The sequence below is a fragment of the Rattus norvegicus genome, chromosome 2, assembly GCF_036323735.1.
Source record: "Rattus norvegicus strain BN/NHsdMcwi chromosome 2, GRCr8, whole genome shotgun sequence".
In the NCBI taxonomy this organism is placed as follows: domain Eukaryota; kingdom Metazoa; phylum Chordata; class Mammalia; order Rodentia; family Muridae; genus Rattus; species Rattus norvegicus.
The window spans coordinates 16999876-17021108 of NC_086020.1; the positions used below are offsets into that span (position 1 = coordinate 16999876).

At 36.4% G+C, this 21233-nt stretch overlaps 1 long non-coding RNA gene across 1 annotated transcript; it reads right to left on the reverse strand.

Moving 5' to 3' along the window:
* Positions 1-459: 459 nt before the first annotated feature.
* Positions 460-16058, reverse strand: LOC120100661 (uncharacterized). Its single transcript, XR_005500485.2, has 2 exons — positions 15700-16058; positions 460-754 (listed from the first exon to the last, which is right to left on the reverse strand). It is a non-coding gene; the product is annotated as an uncharacterized LOC120100661 (long non-coding RNA).
* Between the last annotated feature and the right edge of the window lie 5175 nt (positions 16059-21233).

The window sequence follows — 21233 nt, forward strand, 5'->3', positions numbered from 1 at the left end:
GAGGTTGATTTTTCTATTTTTTCCGGCAATCCACTGACTTTAATGAGGGTTGTTTGTATTGTTTATAAGAGCATGGTTTATGGGTTGCTTGCTGGAATGGGAGCAACTCTCCTGGGCTACACCATTGAAGAACATGTGTCTCCCTCTTCTGATACTATTAAGTGCCAATGCAACCTCAGGGCCTGATAACTCCCATAAATGGATGTTGTTGAAGATCCCAATCTTGACCAGATTTTGTGCAGAAATCATAGCTGCTGTCTGCTTATGACCATAACATCAAAGAGTATTTCATACTACCCTTCATGTTTTTATTTTCTTTTCCGTAATGTTTCTCTGTATTAGAGGGGGTGATGTGGATATCCCATTTAGGACTAAACACTCCACAGTCATTTAATTTTCAGCCTTTGGACCAGTTATGAGACTCTGTACACAATTAAAAATAGTATGGGAGGAGTAGGGTTAGATTTTTTAAAACCTACTTTAATAAGGGTTCATAAATGCTTCAATCTCCCTTATATCCTACCACTTAAAGGTAGATAAGGAAGATGGCTAATAGGATAAAGATGATATGGACATGTTTAGAAGTAGTTCTTTGCAGTGGTTCCAATCTTCATTGTCAGCAATCCAGACCATTACAATCAGTAGCAGCAGCTTGAGCAAGAAGAAATCTCGACATTCCATGGAAAGGCATGAGTCAGCTGAAGTGTCAAGAAGCAGTCAGAACACCACCATAAGTTCTTCGGTGCATTTCTATCTATGGGGTTATAAACAAAATATTTGGATGTCAATTTACTGCATGTTCATTTAACAAAACAATGTTATCAAGCTCCTCTCTAGGGCATGTGATCTGTCCAGTCATAGGTTTTGTTGTTGTTATTGTTGTTGTTGTTGTTTTTAACCAGATTTACAGTGTCAAACATGTATTTCACTCTATGGAACATGCCTTACAAAACCAATCAGATACTAGTTTTTTATCCCTTAATAGTTATATCACTATTGCATTAGTAGGTAAATGGGTATTTCTTTGTATTTTTAAAAATATTCAACTGATTCTAAAATATGCAATGAAATCCAAAGAATTTCATTTATTCAAAATTTTAAAAACTTAACTTATAGTAATTTCAAGCCTCACTATTCAATGTTGTAGCAAATGACTATATAAAGCAATAAAAGGAAGGAAAGAAAAAGAAAGGAAATAAAACTGAAATAGAATCAACCCTGAAATAGATTCATGTATCCATTATCACTTGACCTGCATCAAAGATGCTGAAGCATTTCAGTATGGGAGCTATATTCAACAAATCAGGCTCAAACAAAATACATGCAAGATATTACCTTAACCTAGACTTCACATAGGCAGCACACATTAACTCAAAATTGGCTTGATTACAAAAATCTTAAGCACAAATATGTAGAAGAAAATATAGAAGAAGAGCTACATGGTGATTTCTTACATGTGTATCCAATGTACACAGACTTGAATTATAGGCTACTGGAACTGAGTGGTAGAGTGTTTATTCACTATACATACGAAGACCTAAGGTTCAACCCACAACATACAAAAACAAAATGATTGTTTCTTAGTTTTCTCAATTAATTTTTCATTTTCCAAACATACTGCTTTTTGATTTGGAGAACAAGAAATAATTTCTCTGTGTAAGAGAGATGCTGCATATTTTAACTGTGGTAGTAATCAATTGATTGGACAGAAAATGAAAACTCTGTCTACAGACTACAAGAACACTTGAAAAACAAATCTGACTTTTAAACAGGCTATATAAGAATCCTCCATATTATAAAGACAGACCAAGTCTGTGTATACATGTGTACGTAGGAGAAAGACACAAATTGAAAACATCCTTCAATACATAAAAGGTAAGTGAGTGGCCATCAGGAAAAGAGTTAACAACTGGTGCTGAGAAGTACAATTGAAGATTAAAAAATACTTTATACTACTACAAGTATGTCTAAAACCAAACTAAATTATGTTAAAATGTTGGTAAAGATGAAGAGCAGATGTAACTCTCATACATAGCTAATGTTAATTAATACAAAATGGTACAGTTATCTCCTCACTGTATTAAAAATTAAACAAACAATAATTAAATAATTCTACTCCTAGCTTCATCAAATGGAAAAACTTAAAGGGATCGAGGCATATTTTTATGAATGTCATGGACTTTGTATTTTAGCTTTATGAATAGTTGTGACTGCTAAAATTTTCATGAAATATATACTTTTGAAAGAATAAATTTGTGAGGATAAGTTATGGTGCCTTTTTAAAGTAAACTAAAATGCAAGGGGAAAGTATTTGTGCTACCAGTATATGAGACAAATAGCTATTAAAATCAGTAAGAAAAGATATAGATAAAACAAATATTTTGTAGAGAAAAACAGTCAAGTAATGTGAGTATCCAATATACTACACCAATTTTATGAACTGAAAGATAAATCCCAGAAGTGCTCAAATGAAAACCTTTTAAAATGATGCCACATTGCTCTCTAGAAAATTGACATGCATTTAAAAGACAAAAGCATACATAATGCCCAGATTAATGAGTCCTCCCAAGAGTGTTTTTCATATACTTCTAGTGAGAATTTAAAATTACATACCCAGAGAGGCAGTTTAAGATGTTTAAACATATACTGCTCAGAAGTGGAAAGTTTAAGTTCATATTGCTGAAAACACCATGCACTTCAGAAATGGGCACCTCAGAGATCAGCCCCTCATACGGAACTGACATGAAGATTAGTGCTAACAGTACTAGAAGTCATGTAAGCTTCCAAAGGAGGGAGACAACAAACGGTCCTACACAGCAATAACAATCTATGAAACATATCAGTGACCAGCATGACATGATAACGCTATGGGTCAATAGTGGCACACATACCTTGGCAGAAATCAACAGCTTTCTAATTACACTTAAGAGCCACTCATCAAGTAACAGACCATACCTGATACTGAAAACTCAACTAACTAATTAATGATAGTGAAATTATGGTTAATATAGAAGAATCAACAAGCACAAACTTACTAAAATATCATAACCCCTATCAACAATCTATAAACTTTTGTCCTTATAACCACAGATTTTTTATTCACTAATCAAAGAAACGTCTCTTTACAACAGACAAAGAACATTACAGAAAACTAATATAAAGAGTATGGAACCCTGTCTCAATGGGTAAATATACATAATGTTTACATACATAAGGCTCAGGGAACATTGCAGAGGAGGGAGAAGAAAGACAGTGAAACCAGAAGATCAGAGACTTTGTTGTGAGATTCATCATCTAGTAATATCAGAAACTGTGTTTTTAAAGTCTCACAAAAATAGTGAACTGTGAGGTTAACAAGAAGGGCACCAATAAACATGCCAAGCTAGAAGAAGGAAAGGCCACGAGGCTGTTTCCCTACACAAAAATCTATAGGTAGCCTAGTAAAAGCTGAGCGTGAAAGAGGTGGATCTTCCTAGGGAAGAGGCATATCAATTGGCATCCAGTGTTAAATGTTCAGTCCTTGAAATCACGCATACATGTAACACTGTATAAACTAAACAAGTTATATTTAGAAATATATGTAAACACAGTTATGTTCAAGGAATAGTAATTAAAGAAAAGGACCACGAATTTGAAAAAAAGTAGGAAGGGATATGGTATGGAAAAGGTATGGGAGGGCTTAGAAGGAGGAAAAGCTAATTAAATATTAAAAACAAACAAAATGCCAGTCTCCATCTGCACCCAGAGATAAGGCTGTCCCAAAGCCCTCCGGACCCAAATTCTGCCTGGAGAGAGCAGGTCTCCCAGAAATGCTCCCACTCCTAAGATCACAGTGTCATAGGCCTACAGGAGAGATAAGCTTCAGTGAGAAATAGCAAGACCAACTAACATCAGAGATAACCAGAAAGCAAAAGCCAAGCCCAAGAACCTAAGCAACAGAAACCAAGGCTATTGGGCATTATTAGAGCCCAGTTCTCCCACCACAGCAAGTTTTGGATACCTCAACACACTGGAAAATCAAGATCTGGATTTAAAATCACAGCTAATGATGATGGTAGAGGACTTTAAGAAGGACATAAATAATTTCTCTAGAGGAATATAGGAGAACACGTGTAAACAAGTAGACGCCATTAAAGAGCAAACACAAAAATCCCTTAAAGAGTTACAGGAAAACACAACCAAACAGGTGAAGGAATTGAATAGAACTTTCCAGGATCTAGAAACAAACAAACAAACAAAACCCACAAAGGGAGACAATCTTGGAGATAGAAAACCTAGGAAAGAAATTAGGAGTCATAGACACAAGCATCACCAGATACAGAAGATACCATAGAAAACCTTAACACAGTAGTCAAAGAAAATGCAAAATGCAAAAAGCACCTAACCCAAAACATCCAGGAAATCCAGAAGACAATGAGAAGACCAAACATAAGGATAATAGGTAGAGAGAGGGGCAAAGATTCCCAAATTAAAGGGCCAGTAAATACCATTAACAAAATTATAAGAGGAAAACTTCCCTAACCTAAAGAAAGACATGTCTATGAACATACAAGAAGCCTACAGGACTTCAAACAGATTGGACCAGAAAAGACATTACGCCCATCACATAATAGTCAAAACACCAAATGCAGAAAACAAAGAATATTAAGAGTAGAAAGTAGAAAAGATCAAGTAACATATAAAGTCAGACCTATCAGAATTACATCAGAATTCTCACCAGAGACTGTGAAAGCCAGAATATCCTGGGCAGACCCTAAGAGAACACAAATGCCAGCCCAGGCTACTTTACCCAACAAAACTCTCAGTTACCATAGATAGAGGAACCAAGATATCCATGACAAAACCAAATTTGCAAAATATCTTTCCACAAATCCAATGCTATAAACAATAATAAATGGAAAACTCCAACACAAGGAAGGAAACTACACACTAGGAAAAGCAAGAAAGTAATCTTCTTTCAACAAACCAAAAAGAAGATAGCCACACACACACATAATTTTTCCTCTAACAACAAATATAACAAGAAACAACAATCACTATTCCTTAATATCTTTTAATATCAATGGACTCAATTACTCAAAAAACAAAGACATAGACTAACAGATTGGACACATAAACAAGACACAGCAATTTGTTGCATAAAGGAAACACACTTCTGTGAGGAAGAAGGACACTACCTCAGAGTAAAAGGCTGGAAGAAAATTTTCAAGCAAATGGTCCCAAGAAACAAGTTGCAGTAGCCATTCTAATATCCAATAAAATAGACTTTCAGCCAAAAGTTATCAAAAAAATGAGGAATACCTTATACTCATCAAAGGAAAAATCTATGATTAACTCTAAAATCTGAACACCTATGCTTCAAATGCATAGGCACTATATATACACATTGCACTACACATAATAGTGGGAGAGACTTCAATACCGGACAGATCATGGAAACAGAAACTAAACAGAGACACAGGGAAATTAACAGAAGATATGAACCAATGAGATTTAATAAGTATCTATAGAACATTTCATTCTAAAACAAAAGAATTTGCTTTCTTTTTGGCACCTTATACTATCTTCTCCAAAACTGACCATATAATTGGTCACAAAACAAACCTCAACAGACACAAGAGGATAGAAATAATTCCATGCATCCCATCAGATCACCATGGAGTAAAGTTGGTGGTCTTCAATAACAATAAGAACTACAGAAAACCCTCAGATGCATGGAAGCTAAACAACTCTCTACTCAATGACAACTTGGTTGAGAAAGAAATAAACAAAGAAATTAAAGACTTTTTATAATTTAATGAAAATGAAGACAAAACATAACCAAACTTATGGGACACAATATATAGTGCTGTGAGTAATACTCAGAGCTCTGAGTGCCTCCACAAAGAAACTGGAGAGGGTATACTCTAACATGTTGACAGCACACATGAATGCTCCAGAACATGAAGAAGCAAGCATACCCAGGAGGAGTAGAAGGCAGGAAATAATCAAACTCAGAGCTGAAATCAACCAAGTAGAGACTAAAAGGACTATACAAAGAATCAATAAAACCAGGAGCTGGTTGTTTGAGAAAATCAACAAGATAGATAAATTAAACACTTAGCCAGACTAACCAGAGGTCACAGAGAGTGTATCCAAATTAACAAAATCAGAAATGAAAAGGGACACATAACAGAATCTGAAGAAATTAAAAAAATCATCAGATCCTACTACAAAATCCTATATTCAATAAAACTGGAACATCTGAATGAAATGGATAATTACTACACAGATACCAGTTACCGAAGTAAAAATCATCATCAGTAAACCATTTAAATGGTCCCATGATGCCTAAAGAAATAGAAGCAGTCCTTAAAAAAGAAAGAAAAGGAAAGAGAAAAAGAAAAAATAAGCCCAGGATCAGATGTGTTTAGTGGAGAATTCTATAAGACCTTCATAGAAGACCTAATACCAATACTGTCCAAACTATTCCACAAAATAGAAATAGAAGGAACACTATCAAATTCCTTCTATGAAACCACAATTATGCTTATACCTAAACCACACAAATTCCCAACAAAAAAAACTTCAGACCAATTTCCCTTATGAATATCGACACAAATATACTCAATAAAATTCTAACATACCAAATTCAACAACACATCAAAACGATCATCCATCATGATCAAGTAGGCTTCATCCCAGGGATACAAGGAAGGTTCAATATATGGAAATCCATCAATGTAATACACAACGTAAACAAACTCAAAGGGGAAAAAAACATGATCACCTCATTAGATGCTAAGAAAGCATTTTACAAAATTCAACACTCCTTCGTGTTAAAAATCTTAGAAAGATCAGGAATTCAAGGCCCATGCCTAAGCATAGTAAAAGCAATACACAGCATTAAACTAAATGGAGAGAAATTTGAAGCAATCTCACTAAAATCAGACAAGGCTGCCCACTCTGCCTCCTTATTCAGTATAGTACTTGAAGTCCTAGATAGAGAAATCAGACAACAAAAAGAAGTCAAAGGGATATAAATTGGAATGGAAGAAGTCAAAATATCACTATTTGCAAATTATATGATAGTATATTTAAGTGATACCAAAAGTTCCACCAGAGAACTACTAAGACTAATAAACAACTTCAGCAAAGTGGCTATGTATAAAATTAACTCAAACAAATCGGTAGCCTTCCTCTACTCAAAGGATAAACAAACTAAGCAAAATTTAGGGAAAGGATATCCTTTACAATAGTCACAATTAATATAGTATATCTTGGTGTGACTCTAACCAAATATTGTGAAAGAATTGTATGCCAAACTTGAAGTCTCTGAAGAAAGAAATCAAAGAAGATCTCAGAAAATTGAAAGATCTCCCTTGCTTATCGATTTTCAGGATTGTATAGTAAAAATGACCATCTTGCCAAAAGCAATCTATAGATTCAATATAATCCCCATCAAAATTCCACTCAATTCTTCATAGAGTAAGAGCAAATTGCAAATTTATTTAGAATAACAAAAAAACTCTGAATAGAAAGAACTATTGTCCACAATCAAAGCCCTTCTGGGCGAATTCCTATCCCTGACCTCAAGGTGTATTGCAGAGAACTCGTGTTACAAACTGCATGGTATTGGTATAGAGACCAGCAGATAAATCAATGGATTAGGATTGAAAATGAAGAAATGAATCCACACACTTATGGTCACTTGATCTTTGACAAAGAAGCTAAAACCATCCAGTGGATAAAAGCATTTTCAACAAATGATACTGGTTCAATTAGAGGTCAGCATGTAGAAGAATACAAATTGGTCCTTTCTTATCTCCTTGTAAAAGCTCAGGTCCACCTGTATCAAGAACCTGCACATAGAACCAGTTACACTGAAACTAATAGAAAAGAAAGTAGGGAAGAGCCTCGAGCACATAGGCACAGAGAAAATTTTATTTAACAGAACAACAATGGCTTATGCTCTAAGATCAAGAATCAACAAATAGCTGCCCACTGTCTCCCTACCTATTCAATATATTACTCGAAGTCCCAGCTAGATTAATTAGAAAACAAAAGGATATCAAAAGGATACAAATTGAAAAGGAAGAAGTCAAATATCATTATTTGCAGATGATATGATAGTATACTTAAGTAGCCCCAAAATTCCACCAGAGAACTACTAATACTAATTAAAAAAAATCTTTAGCAAATTGAATGGAAATAAAATTAACTGAAATGAATCAGTAGCCTTCTTCTACTCAAAAAATAACAGGCTGAAAAGAAATTAGGGAAAAACAGCCTTCACAATAGTCACAAACTCCTCATGGTACTTTCTCCAAAATTGACCATATAATTGGTCAAAAAACGGGCCTCAACAGGTACAGAAAGATAGAAATAATCCCATGCGTGCTATCAGACCACCACGGCCTAAAACCGGTCTTCAATAACAATAAGGGAAGAATGCCCACATATACGTGGAAATTGAACAATGCTCTACTCAATGATAACCTGGTCAAGGAAGAAATAAAGAAATTAAAGACTTTTTAGAATTTAATGAAAATGAAGGTACAACATACCCAAACTTATGGGACACAATGAAAGCTGTGCTAAGAGGAAAACTCATAGCACTGAGTGCCTGCAGAAAGAAACAGGAAAGAGCATATGTCAGCAGCTTGACAGCACACCTAAAAGCTCTAGAACAAAAAGAAGCAAATACACCCAGGAGGAGTAGAAGGCAGGAAATAATCAAACTCAGAGCTGAAATCAACCAAGTAGAAACAAAAAGGACCATAGAAAGAATCAACAGAACCAAAAGTTGGTTCTTTGAGAAAATCAACAAGATAGATAAATCCTTAGCCAGACTAACGAGAGGACACATAGAGTGTGTCCAAATTAACAAAATCAGAAATGATAAGGGAGACATAACTACAGATTCAGAGGAAATTCAAAAAACCATCAGATCTTACTATAAAAGCCTATATTCAACAAAACTTGAAAATCTGAAGGAAATGGACAATTTCCTAGACAGATACCAGGTACCGAAGTTAAATCAGGAACAGATAAACCAGTTAAACAACCCCATAACTCCTAAGGAAATAGAAGCAGTCATTAAAGGTCTCCCAACCAAAAAGAGCCCAGGTCCAGACGGGTTTAGTGCAGAATTCTATCAGACCTTCATAGAAGACCTCATACCAATATTATCCAAACTATTCCACAAAATTGAAACAGATGGAGCACTACTGAATTCTTTCTATGAAGCCACAATTACTCTTATACCTAAACCACACAAAGACCCAACAAAGAAAGAGAACTTCAGACCAATTTCCCTTATGAATATCGACGCAAAAATACTCAATAAAATTCTGGCAAACCGAATCCAAGAGCACATCAAAACAATCATCCACCATGATCAAGTAGGCTTCATCCCAGGCATGCAGGGATGGTTTAATATATGGAAAACCATCAACGTGATCCATTATGTAAACAAACTGAAAGAACAAAACCACATGATCATTTCATTAGATGCTGAGAAAGCATTTGACAAAATTCAACACCCCTTCATGATAAAAGTCCTGGAAAGAATAGGAATTCAAGGCCCATACCTAAACATAGTAAAAGCCATATACAGCAAACCAGTTGCTAAAATAATTTAAAATACATTGGTGTGACTCTAACCAAGCAAGGGAAAGATCTGTATAACAAGAACTTCAAGTTCCAGCAGAAAGAAATGAAAGAGGAACTCAGAAGACAGAAAGATCTCCAATGCTCATGGATTGGCAGGAATAATATTGTAAAAAAAAATGGCCATCTTGCTGAAAGTAATCTACAGATTCAATGATATCCCCATCAAAATTCCCACTCAATTCTTCATAGAGTTACAAAGAGCAATTTCCAAAACCATTTGGAGTAACAAAATACCAAGGATAGCAAAAACCAAAATACCAAGTATATCCTCAACAATAAAGAACTTCTGGGGGAATCACCATCCCTGACCTCAAGCTGTATTGCAGAACAATCATGATAAAAAGTGTATGGTATTAGTACAGAGACAGACAGGGAGATCAATAGAATAAAACTGAAGACAGAGTAATGAACCCACACACCTATGGTCATTTGATCTTTAACAAATGAGTTAAAACCATCCAGTGGATTAAAGAAGCATTTTCAACAAATGGAGACCAGATGGTAGAAGAATGCAAATTGATCCAATAATAGTGCTTTGTACAAAGATCGAGTACAAGGGGATGAAGGATCTCCACAGAAAACCAGATACACTGAAACTAATAGAAGAGAAAGGGGGAAGTGCCTTGAACACAAGGGCATGGGGGAAAATTTATTGAACAGAATGCCAATACCTTATACTCTAAAATCAAGAATCAACAAATGGACCTCATAAAATTGCAAAGCTTCTGTAAGGCAAAGGACACTGACAATAGGACAAAATGGCAACCAGCAGATTGGGAAAAGAACTTTACCATTTCTAGATCAAATAGAGGAGTAATATCTAATACATACGAAAAGTATAAAGTAGTTAGAATCTAGAGAATCAAATAACCCTATTAAAACTGGATTATAGACATAAAGAAAGAATTCTCATCTGACAAATATAGAATGGATTAAAAGCACCCAAAAAAGCATCTTCAACATCTTTTCTCATCAGGGACATGCAAATCAAACTACCCTGAGATGCCATCTCACACCACTCAGAGTGGCTAAGATAAAACTCAGGTGACAACAGATGCTGGCACAAGAGGTGGAGAAAGAGAAACACTCTTCAACTGTTGGTGAGATTGCAAACTGGTACAACCATTCTGCAAATCAGTCTGGCAGCTACTCAGAAAATTTTACACAGTAGTACTGAGGACCCAGCTATACCTCTCCTGTCCATTTATCCAAAGGATGCTCCAAAATATAAAAGGACACATGCTCTACTATGTTCATAGCAGCTGTATTTATTATAGCAGGAAGCTGGAAAAAAACCCAGATGTCCTTCAACAGAGGAATGGATACAGAAAATGTGGTATATTTACACAATAGACTACTTACTACTCAATAAAAACTATGACTTCACAAAATTCCTAGGCAAATGGATGGAACTAGAAAAATATCATCCTGAGTGAGGTAACCTAGTCACAAAAGAACACACATGGCATGCCCTCACTGATAAGTGGATTTTAGGTCAAAATCTCAGAATACCCAACATACCAAAATGTGAATGGTTCTGGTTTTCTTAGAAGGGGGGAAAATCTCACAGGAGGAAATACAGGGACAAAGTCTGGAGCAGAGACTGATAGAAAAGCCATCCAAAGACTGTTCGATCAGGGGGTTCATGCCACATGCCACCACCGAACCCAGTCACTATAGCCAATGCCAAAAAGTGCTTGAGCACAGGAGACTTATATGGATGTCTCCTGAAAGGGTCTGCCAGAGCCTTACTAATACAGATGAGAATGCTTGCAGCTAACTATTGAACTGAGCACAGGGATGAAAATGGAGGAATGAGAAAAAGGAGTGATGGAGCTAAATGAACCCCATAGGAAGAACAACAATATCAACCAACCAGATTCTCCAGAGCTCCCATGGATTAAACCACCAACCAAAGAGTACACATGGAGGGAATCATGGCTCCAGCCACACATGTAGCAGATGATGGTATTCTCTGGCATCAATAGGAGATGCCATTGGGCTTGTGAAGGATCATTTCCCCAGTTTAGGGGAATGCCAGTATGGTAGTGTGGGAGTGGCAGAGTGGGAGCATGTTTGTAGAAGCAGGGGGAGGTAGAGGGAGGATGGGAAAAGTGGATAACATTTAAAATGTAAATACATAAAATATCCAATAAAAACAAACAAAATGATTTTTAAAGATGTTTAAACATAGTTTAGGGATATAAACTAGAAAGGTTTTTTTCATCTTTACTAACTTGGGTATTTCTTATTTACATTTTGATTGTTATTTCCTTTCCTGGTTCCGGGCCAACATCCCCCTAGCCCCTCCCCCTCCCCTTCTCTATGGGTGTTCCCCTCCTCATCCTCCCCCCATTGCTGCCCTCCCCACAACAATCATGTTCACTGGGGGTTCAGTCTTGGCAGGACCAAGGGCTTCCCCTTCCACTGGTGTTCTTACTAGGCTATTCATTACTACCTATGAGGTGGGATCCCAGGGTGTCAGTTCATGTATAGTCTTTGGGTAGTTCTTGGTCCCTGGAAGCTCTGGTTGTTGGCATTGTTGTTCATATGGGGTCTCAAGCCCCTTCAAGCTCTTTCAGTCCATTATAAGATTCCTTCACCGGGGATCCTGTTCTCAGTTCAGTGGTTTAATGATGGCATTCGCCTATGTATTTGCCGTATTCTGGCTCTCTCAGGAGACATCTACATCCAGTTCCTGTCAGCCTGCACTTTTTTGCTTCATCCATCTTATCAAGTTTGGTGGCTGTGTATGTATGGGCCACATGTGGGGCAGGCTCTGAATGGGTGTTCCTTTTGCCTCTGTTCTAAACTTTGCCTCCCTAATCCCTCCCAAGGATATTCTTGTTCCCCTTTTAATGAAGGAGTGAAGCATTCGCGTTTTGGTCATCCTTCTTGAGTTTCATGTGTTCTGTGCATCTAGGGTAATTCGAGCATTTGGGCTAATATCCACTTATCAATGAGTGCATACCATGTGTGTTTTTCTGTGATTGGGTTACCTCACTCAGGATGATATTTTCCAGTTCCATCCATTTGCCTATGATTTTCATAAAGTCATTGTTTTTGATAGCTGAGTAATATTCCATTGTGTGGATGTACATTTCTGTATCCATTCCTCTGTTGAAGGGCATCTGGGTTATTTCCAGCTTCTGGCTATTATAAATAAGGCTGCTATGAACATAATGTAACATGTGTCTTTTTTATATGTTGGGGTATCTTTTGGGTATATGCTCAAGAGAGGTATAGCTGGGTCCTCAGGTAGTTCAATGTCCAATTTTCTGAGGAAACTCCAGACTGATTTCCAGAAAGGTTGTACCAGTCTGCAATCCCACCAACAATGGAGGAGTGTTCTTCTTTCTCCACATCCTCATCAGCGTTTGCTGTCACCTGAGTTTTTGATCTTAGCCATTCTGACTGGTGTGAGGTGGAATCTCAGGGTTGTTTTGATTTGCATTTCCCTTATGACTAAAGATGTTGAACATGTCTTTAGGTGTTTCTCAGTCATTCAGCATTCCTCAGCTGTGAATTCTTTGTTTATCTCTAAACCCCATTTTTAAAAAATGGGGTTTAGAAATTTCTTGTTGAAAAATTTGTTGCCCTTCTGGTCAGTCCTTTGTGATGGGACAGACTGCTAGCTGGTCTGCTTCCCTGAACATTCTACATGCTGAGGCATCTCAGGCGACGTGTACTCAGAGCATCAGGTTGGAGCAGGTTTGAAGTCAACCAAATAGAAAAAAAAGCACAATAAAAGAGTCAACAAAACCAAAAGCTGGCTCCTTGAAAGAGTCAGCAAAATATATAAACCCCCTAGCCAAACTAACAAAAGGGCCGAGAGTCGTTATCAAAATTCACAAAATCAGAAATGAAAAGGGAGGCATAACAACAGAAAGACAAAATTCAAGAATCATCAGATGTTAGTACAAAGGCCTATATTCAACAAAATTGGAAAACCTATATCAAATGGACGGTTTTCCAGACAATTACCACATATCAAAATTAAATCAAGAGCAGGTAAACTATCTAAACAGGCCCATATCCCATAAGGAAATAGAAGAAGTCATTAACAAACTTCCAAGCAAAAAAAGCCCAGGACCAGATAGATTTATTGCAGAATTTTACCTGACCTTCAAAGAAGACCTAATACCAATATTTTTCAAACTATTCCATAACTAAAAACAGAAAGAACACTACCTAATTCATTCCATGTAGCCACAATTACTCTGATACCTAAACCACACAAGTACTCAACCAAAAAAGAGAACTTCAGACTAAACTCTGAATGCTTATGAATACTGATGCAAAAATACTCAATAAATTTCTTACAAACTGAATCCAAGAACATATCAAAACCATCATTCACCACAATCAAGTAGTCTTCATCACAGGGATGCAGGTTGATTCAATATATGAAAATCTATTAATATAATCCACTATATAAACAAAATCAAAGAAAAAAATCACATGATCATCTTAGATGCAGTAAAAAGCATTTGACAAAATAAAATACCCCTTCATGTTAAAAGTACTGTAGAGATCAGGAGTTTAAAGCCCATACCAAAATGTAATAAAAGCAATTTACTGCAAACCAATGTCAAATTAAATTGAGAGATACTTGAAGCAATCTCACTAAATTCGGGGACAAGACGAAGATGTCCACTCTCCCCATATGTATTCAATATAGTACTCAAAATGCTAGCTAGAGCAAAAAGAGATCAAGGGGATACAAATTTTCAAAGAAAAATAAAGGTTTGCAGATCACATTTGCGGATGGTATGATAATATACAAAAGTTACCCCAAAAATTCTGCCAGAGAACATCTCCAGCTGATATTTAACTTCATCAAAGTGACCAGACATAAGATTAACTAAAAAAAAAAAATCAGTAGCTTTCCTCTACTCGAAGGATAAACAGGCTGAGAAGGAAATTAGGGAAACATCTCTCTTCACAATAGCCTCACATAATACAAAATATCTTGTGGTGACTCTAACCAAACAAGTGAAAGATCTATATAACAATAAGCTAAAGTCACTCAAGAAAGAAATCCAAGATCTCAGATAATGGAGAGATCTCCCATGCTCATTGATTGGCATAATTAACATAATAAAAATGGCCATCCTACCAAAGACAAACTACATATTCAATGCATTCGCCATCAAAATTCCAACCCAATTCTTAAAATACATAAAATGAGCAATTCTCAAGTTCATTTGGAAGGAAAAAAACAAGAATCTTGAAAACAATTCTTAACAATAAAAGAACCTCTTGAGGAATCACCATCCCTTTCCTCACACTCTACTACAAAGCAATAGTGATAAAAACTGCATGATATTTGTACAGAAACAGACAGATTGATCAGTGGAATAAAATTGAAGACCAAGAAATAAAACCACACATTTATGCACACTTGGTCTTTGACAAAGAATCCAAAATACTTGAGTATTGAAAAAAAAAAGCATCCTCAATAAATGGTGCTGGTCTAACTGGATGTCTGTATGTAGAGAAATGAAAATGACCCATATTTGTCACCCTGCACAAAACCCAAGTCCAAGTGGATTGACAACTTCAACATAAAACCAGATACAGTGAATCTGGGAAGAGAAAGTGGGAAAGAACTTTGAACTCATTGGCACAGGGGAAATTTCCTAATAGAATTTCAATGGCCCAAGCTCCAAGATCAAAAATTCATAAATGGGACTTCATGAAACTGGGAAGCTTCTGTAAGGCAAAGGGTAGAGTCAGTAAGACAAATTGGCAACCTACATACTGAAAAATAATCTTCACTAACCCCACACCCAATAGAGGGCTAATATCCAAAATATATAAAGAACTCAAGAAGTTAACCACCAAAAAACCAAACAACGCAATCAAAAAATGGGGTATAAAACTAAAGAAAGAATTCAGAACAGAGGAATATCAAATGGGTGAGACATTCCTAAAGAAATATTAAAAGTCTTTACTGATCAGAGAAATGCAAATCAAAACGACCCTGAGATTCCAAATTAAATCAATCAAAATGGCTAAGAACAAAACCACAGGTGAACTTACATGTTGGCCAGGACGTGGAGAAAGAGGAACACTCCTCCATAACTGCTGGAATTGCAAGCTGGTACAACCACTGTGAAAATCAATATATAAGTTCCTCAGAAAATTGGACATAGTTCTACCTAAGGACCCGAATGTAGGGCGCCCTCCTGTGGTGAACAACGGTACTGTGCATGCGCAGGCTCTGCACCTGGGATCAGTTGGCCGGTAATATGCTAATGAGGGAGCAGCACCATGCTAATAAGATAACTCATGCTCCGCCAATCCCTGAAGGACAATTAGCATAGCCTCAGCCTGCTGTCTATATAAGGCGAGCGCTTGAGGTCCCCCTGTCCCTGTTCAAGAGAGCTGTACAGTAAACGCTTTGCTGCAAAAGGATCCTGGTGTCCACGTGCGTTCTTGCTGGCGCGGGACAAGCTATACCATTCTTGGGAGTATAACCAAATATGCCCCACTGCCAAAGGGGCATGTGTTCCACTATGTACATAGCAGTCTTGTTGGAAGCTGGAAACAACCCAGATGTCCCAAGAATGGATACAGAAAATGTGGTTCATACTACTCACCTATTAAAAATGAGGACATCCTCAGTTTTGCAGGCAAATGGCTAGAACTAGAAAATATCATCCTGAGTGAGGTAACTCAGACACAAAAGAACATGCACAGTATGTACTCTCTAATAAGTAGATATTAGCCTCACACACACCCCCAAAAACAATACAGAATACCCAAGATACAGTCCACTGAACTCAAAAAGTTCAGCAAGCAGAAGGGCCCAAGTGAAGATGTCTCAGTCCCACCTTGGCAGGAGAAGAAACGAACACTAGGCAGGAGGCAGGAAGGGACCTGAGTGGGGAGCAGGGAGCAAGGGTGGGGGGTAGGGGAACATGGTTTGGTATTGGGTGGGCGGAAAAAGACTGAAGTCCTGAGGGCTAGCAAAAGAATGAAAACAGGAAACCTCAGGGGGTAGGAAGTTGTAGGGACCCTTCAGAATGTACCAGAGACCTGGAAGGTGAGAGACTCCAAGGACTCAAAGGAAGGGACCCTAGGATGAAATGCTCTACAGTGGGGAGAGGTAACTTGTAGAGCCCACCTCCAGCAGAAAGATAGGACATCAATGAGGGATGGGGTGCCATCCCACAGGCAAAATTCTCACCCATAATTGTTTCTGAATGCGGGGATGGCAATGGAGAAAAAGAAGGAAAAGAAGATTCAGGGATAGGCCCAAAGTGGGATCCAGGTCAAGGGACACACAACCTATCATCATTACTGAGTACTCACAAAAAGGAACCTATCATGACTGCCCTCTGAAAGACCCAACAAGAAGCTGAAAGTGTCAGATGCAGATATGTGCATCCAGCTAATGAACAGAAGCTGCCGATCCCTGTTGTTGAATTATGGAAAAGCTGGAAGAAGCAGAGGAGGAAGGTGACCCTGAAGGAGGACTAGCAGTCTCAGTTTAACCTGGATCCCCAGATCTCTCTGACACTGGATCACCAACCAGGCAGCATGCCCCCAACACATATACAACAGAGAACGGCTGGGTCTGGGTTTAGTCAGAAAAGATACACCTAACCCTCAAGCGACTGGAGGCCCCAGGGAATTTAGTATTCTGGTGGGGTTGTGGCTGGGGGAGTGGGAGTTGGGGGCATTCTAGTGGAGATTTGGGGGGAGGGAGTAGGAGGTATGGTATGGGGAACAGTCAGAGTGTGGACCGGGAGGGAAGTAAAATCTGTATTGTAAAACAAAACATAAAAGGATTAAATAAAAATTTTTAAAAATTAGAAAATAAAAAAGAAAGAAAAAAAGTATCTACAGCCATGAAATATCAAAAATATGGCTGCTTAAATTGGACCTAAACAATTTCAATGCCAGTTCCATTATATATAGATATAGATAGATAGATAGATAGATAGATAGATAGATAGATAGATAGATAGAAGAGATAGAGAGATAGAGAGATAGAGATAGAAATATTCAGTCAGTAATAAAAAGAAGGCCATGAATTTGGGATGAAAGCTCAAATATGGGAGAGCAAGAAAGCAGACAAGAAACAGGGGAAAGGATTTAATATTTTATTTAAATAATTTAGAAAGAAATGTATCCTAAAGAATCAATAGAAGAAACTCTTAAGATGTATGGCTTAATATCTCTTTCAGTCATAAAATTTTATAAATAAGAGAAATAATTAAATATAGAAAAGAATTAGTATGTTTATATGATGAAATTTTAGACTTTCCCAAAATATAGACTCCAATATACATTTTATAAATATGCAAATATACACGTATATTTAAATTTGTTCTTTATAAATTAACTTATGCAACAAAAGTGATTAACAGGCAGAGCTCATGAGACTCACTGGATTTTTTTTTCTGCTTTCTATATATAAATTTTTTTGTATTATAATATAGTAAACACATAATACTTTTACAATTAGAACAAAAATTAGAAAGTGAGATAATAATCCTCTTCACCATTATTTTATAAAGAAGGTTTAAAATAAGACATTGGGTTCCTGTGTGCTACAAGTCTTCCTGAACTTGAAATCCACACCAAGTATTAAGCTTCTGGATGTACGATCTGAGCACACCTGCTTCTCCAATAAGATTGAACATGGCCCAATGATATTCTGTCTCTAGGTTTTGGCTCTTCCGGCCTGGAGAAGAAAGAGGAGAAGCAAACCAAAATGTGCATAAGGAGTTTCTTATAGCAGCAGCCATAACTCCTTCTAAGTGAATTATCTGATCTCTGATTGGCCAGGGAGCTGGGCTTCTTTGAGAATCTTCTTTGGAACTTGGTTTGTTTATTGTCTTTTATTGTTTATAAAATCTTGTACATGGAGAATTCTATGAATTTGGTCAGTTTGGGCACCTCATGAAACAATTTTGAGGTGTTTACTGCTCACCTTTCTGCTTTATTGAGTTTGCCTGCAGATGGAATGTTTCAATCTCATAGCAATACAGAAGAAGGATTTGCTTGTTGGACTGTATTTAACTAAAAGTTATGTATCTTTGCTAGACATTGTGTTATATAATTTACATATTTTGTTAATATTTGTAGTTCATGACTTTAATAGACTTAACCATTCCATCTAAGTTGTTCATAACAGTCTCTTTCTAGACAGAAGATAGAAGATAGATAGATAGATAGATAGATAGATAGATAGATAGATAGATAGATAGATCTCGCAATGATATGACTACCTTAGTAATTTGTATGTTTTTATTTTTATCTTAAAATTCTGGGTTATGATTTATCAATTTCATCAACCCACACAAAGAACCAGATTTCAGTCTGTTATTTTTCTTGATTCACTTACTTTTCTACATTTCTTTCTCTCTGATCTTTAAAAAGCCATTTTGCCTACATATTTTAAGTCTTACTGGCTTTTATTATTTCCATCATCATTGATTGGAAAGCTTTCCTATCTTCTTAATGTAGACATTTAATTCTTTGAATTTCTGATGTTATGGATGACTACATTCACCAAAAAACAAGTAGTAAATCTATCTGCCAGGGGCTGCACTCCCTACTCCATCAAATGCAGTGGCTGACTCAGTGACTGTGCTGAACCCTGAGGTTCAGGTTCAGGTTTTGTTGGCCAATGAAATTTCTTTACCAAAAAAGACAAAACAAAACAAAAAAAAGGCAATTCAGGTAGAACTGCTGACTCCTGTTCCAAGTGTGGACTGCTTGTGTTTACTTCTTTGTTTAGGTAGAAATATTTGCTTCCCCCTTGGGTTATTCCTCGTTGTGTGTTTTTCTTATTTAGTTTTAGTGTTTATAGTTATATTTTACTTATTAATGTCTCACTTTATTCTGCTGTGTCCAGCAGACATACTTTAACATTAATTATTTCAAAATTTGTTGACACTTTACTTATATCACAGAAAATGGTGTTAGCATATTTTCTAGTCTCATTCAAAAATAATGTATATTCTGTTGTAGTGAAGTGACATGTTTATAAATGTTTACTAGGTTAAGTTAGGTGAGGGTGGTTTTCAAGGCCTCTAACTTTTGACTGACTACTGATTTCATAATCCTGAAGACAGAAGAGCTTCATCTCTAATGTTGATGTGGATCAGTGTATTTTTATTACAGTTTTGTCGTGTTTAGTTTCAGTATCCTTAAAACATTTTACTTCCCTCTGAAAGATTTGCTCAACGTTTTTTCATACCTGTCTGTTCTGTTGATGTTTTCCAGCTTCTCTGTGACAGAAAACAGTATTTGCTCACCTTCATTTTTGAATGATAGTTTCTATTGGTAAGTGAAGACTCAGATTGACAGTAAAAGTTCTCTCAATGCTTTCAAGATATGGTTCCATTTTTTTACTTGCCTTGTTTCTGACAAGAAATCTATCATTATTTGTTTTGTTCTCTCTGTAAAGTGTCCTTTCTCTCTGGCTCTTTTTCACTGATTTAGTGAACTTTGATTATGATTGTCCTAGTATAGTTTACTTTGTGTCTCTTGGGATTTACCAAACAACACTTACTTACATTATAATTTATTTGTATGGATAGAATGGACAGGGAAGTATTTTATAGAAATAAAGGTAAGAACATGATTGCACTAGCTAGAAAAGCTGGAATGGGTTTTATTTTTTTAAAAATTCATTTTGATAAGAGTCATTTTAGATATTGTTCCTCACCATTTACCTAGATCTCTTTATTAAATTATCTGCAGTTACAAATAAAATAACATTTAGTTTGCTAAGGAATGGTTAGCACCAGTTGTTAAACTCAAAAGTGATCTATAACAGACAAAAATTTCTTAATTCTAAATCTAATTAATTATATTTACAGAAAACAGCCAATACATCTGCACATTCTAATTATATATTAGCTTTCATACCTGAAAACAAATAGATTGATTTAAATAGCACAGATACAAAGAGAATTGTTAATAATGATTGGGGAACAAACCATATGTTGTGATAAAAAAAACTGTAGAAAAACATGCATTTTACATTAAAGAAATTATATACAGAGAAAATACCTTTACCAAACCTTTATCAGATAGATCCAAAATATACAATGAACTCAAGAAATTAGACTCCAGAGAACCAAAAAAGCCTATTAAAAATGGGTTACAGAGCTAAACAGAGTTCTCAACTGAAACCTAAATGACTGAGAAGCACCTAAAGAAATGTTCCACATCCTTAGTCATAGGGAAATGCAAATCAAAACAACCCTGAGATTTCACCTCACACCAGTCAGAATGGCAAAGATCAAAAACTCAGGTGACAGCAGATGCTGGCAAAGGTGTGGAGAAAGAGGAACACTCCTCCATTGTTGGTAGGATTGCAGACTGGTACAACCTTTCTGGAAATCAGTCTGGAGGTTCCTCAGAAAATTGGAAATAGTTCTACTTGAGGATACAGCTATACCACTCCTGGGCATACACCCAAAAGATGCTCCAACATATAACAAGGACACTTGCTCCAGTATGTCCATAGCAGCTTTTATTTTTTTATTTATTCATTTCTTCATTCATTCATTCATTCATTCATTTTTAAATTTTATTTTCTTGGATACTTT